Here is a 2,994-nt window from a genome sequence, read left to right as displayed (position 1 = left end):
ACAGGTTGTTGCGACCTCTAAAAGTTGCTCACGAACTGAGTTGATTCACTAGATATAGCACATTGCTCCGTCGCATGCAATCCTGCACAAAGCTCGTAAACAATCATTATCGGTTGAACACCATAGTTGGTCAGAGAATCGACCTTCATAGTCAACGCTTTTAGCTGAGCAGTGATAGCTGTAGCTGTATCCACCTCCAGAATTCCTGCTACCTTACATTGTGGTAGCCTCTGAGTTGGATTATGATATTCATTCGCAGCCATCATCTCAATCAGCTCATAAGCTTCTTAATAGCTCTTAGCCCATAAAGCTCCAACTAATGTTGCATCAAGCATAAGTCTTGACTGTGCTCCCAACCCATTATAGAAGCAGTTGATCACCATCCAATCAGGCATTCCATGATGAGGACACTTCCTAAGCATCTCCTTGTAGCACTCCCAAGCTTCACATAAAGATTCACCCGATTTCTGAGCAAATTGAGTTAGAATATTTTGACTTCCTTCAGTTTTTGCTTAAGCTGTTTCTGAGTCATTAAACCAACATTTATTGACTTGGTATGAACTTGTTCATACTTATCAGCTTTTAATTTGACTTAGATGCTGATGTTGACCCTTTTTCATTAACAGACTTAACAACATCAGCACTCAAGTTAAACTTAATATGTCTTAATTGAGACATATTCAGTTTTACCTTCTTATCAGTATTTACTGGTTTAACTTTCTCAGTTTCCTTTTCATTAAACTTATCAGAATTAGTTCTATCAGCATATCCTAATCTTGATCCCCAACAACCATTTTCTATTAAATCCTGAATTATTTTTCTTGAATTAGTCCAAAGCTTGATTACTTCCCTTTCTTTAGCTAGTTCCTTTTCTAGGTAAGCATGCTTTTCTAACAGTTTTTCTTTAACATACAAAGCATCATCTTTTTCCTTTTGAGTTTCTAGCATGAAAATCAACTCAGATTCTAGGTGATCATTCCTTTTCTCAAGATCAAAATTTTCAATTTTAATATAGCATTTTCAAGTGTTTGATCCCTATAACTAATATGCAGAGATTTAAGAAATAGTCTTAGTTCACAAATATCATCAGTATCAAAAGCAAGTGTGGTTTGAGGTACCTTCAACAGCGGTCTCAGCCTCACTATCATCATTTGCCATAAAAGCATAGTTAACACCATCATCTGATTTTGATGTATCATCCTAGTTCCTCTTCTTGGTGATCAAGGCTTGTTTCTTCTCAGCCCTTGGCTTCATGCAGTTGGCTGCAAAGTGTCCTACTCCATCACAATTGTAGCACTTTTTTTTGAATTGTCATATTTTCCAGAATTTGACTCTTTCTCATCAGAGTTTCTTCTGTAATTCCTCTTATCAGTTTTTAAGGAACTAGAGCCCTTTGTGGTAAACCTTTTTCCCTTCTTAAAGTCCTTGTAGACCATTCTTTTGAAGCTTTTAGACAAAAGAGCAGCCATTTGCTCAATATCTTCATTATTATCATGATCACTTTCAATGTCTGATTCACTTTCAGAGTTTGAGTCATCATCAGAGTTTGATGACTCGGTGTCGGAATTTGCAATCATAGCCTTGCCTTTGGAATGGCTTTTTCTCCTAGCTTTTTCCCTTGGTTTGTCTTCAACTTTTAGTGCAACCTGTCTTGCTCTAGGTCCTTTCCTTTTTCTTCTTTGCTCCATTCTCAGTTCATGAGTCTTCAACATGCCACAGATCTCATCTAGAGATATTTCATCCAGATCATAATTATCCCTTATTTATGTGACTTTTAAGTCCCTCTTTTCAGGGAGTGCAACAAGAAACTTCAAGTTAAAATCTTCTGGATCATATTCTTTGTCAATCAGTGACAAGTCATTTATTAGCTTATGAAACCTGTCATAGATTCCAGTCAAGGACTCATCAGCTTTTGAGTCAAAGTGTTCATACTCCTGAGTGAGTATGGTTCTTCTGTTCTTCTTGATAGCAGTGGTGCCTTGACACTTTACCTCCAAGGTGTCCCAAATTTTTTGGCAGTTTTGTATCCAATAACTCTGTTGGACATGACACTGTCAAGACTACTGTTCAAGATACGTCTAACTTTTGCATCTTTCATAATAGATGAAAGATCCCCAGGATAATAGTCCTTTTTGTCTTTATCAATCATCTTTTCTTCTTGGCCAGCAACAACAACAACTAGTTTCATTGGCCTATGAGGACCATCATAAATCCTGTTAAGGTATTCAGGATCTGTTACTTCTAGACATATGGCCATCTTCACTTTCTAGATTGGATATTCATGTATCTTCAGAATTGGAACCTTGATAGCCTCATATTTACTCATATTTTGGCTGATTGGATTTATGGCCGGTGGAGGTGGAGGAACCTGTTATCCTTCTTTCTATGACATCAGTGATTGTTTTATGGTTCTTAAACTGTTTTTGTATCAAGAGCAAGCTCTGATACAACTGTAGAGGGAGTGAATACTGTTAAACAATCAAATTGAAATAACAAACACAATTGAATCAACAGTTTTTATTATTGATGTATAAAAACTGATTACAATACTCTCTCAAGGATGAACAAATGTCCTTGAGAGCTGCTAGATTATATAAATGATATAATCAAGTGTAAACCTAATATGTGCTTATATTGCACAGTTACGCAATCAATAAGAAATCATATTGCAATACAATAAGGAATCATATAACATATTCATCTATTGATTGCTACAATAAGTAAAGTCCTACATCGATATATATTCTTCAAATAATTCCTTCTTTGATATCTCCTGGTTTTCAGCTCGACAGATACTTAAATCAATAAATCCTGATGACAAAAGTGGATCAGCAAATGTTGATGATGTCATCATTGTCAAATACTGATATCAAATGCTGATCAATAAAATCTAATAGTTTAACTACTAATAACATCAATTTCTTCTAAAAGAGCATCAACCTCAGGAAGGTTATTCAAAATTTGAAAGGATTCACTCCTTCCATCCAACCTCTC

At 35.7% G+C, this 2,994-nt stretch overlaps 1 non-coding gene across 1 annotated transcript; it reads left to right on the top strand.

Annotated features, from left to right (window-relative positions):
* Positions 1-393: 393 nt before the first annotated feature.
* On the top strand, positions 394-497 carry LOC141710355 (small nucleolar RNA R71). Its single transcript, XR_012570881.1, has one exon. It is a non-coding gene; the product is annotated as a small nucleolar RNA R71 (small nucleolar RNA).
* Positions 498-2,994: the final 2,497 nt, after the last annotated feature.

This window comes from Apium graveolens, chromosome 2 (assembly GCF_009905375.1).
Source record: "Apium graveolens cultivar Ventura chromosome 2, ASM990537v1, whole genome shotgun sequence".
Lineage (NCBI taxonomy): Eukaryota > Viridiplantae > Streptophyta > Magnoliopsida > Apiales > Apiaceae > Apium > Apium graveolens.
This window is presented reverse-complemented; position numbering and strand designations above follow the sequence as displayed.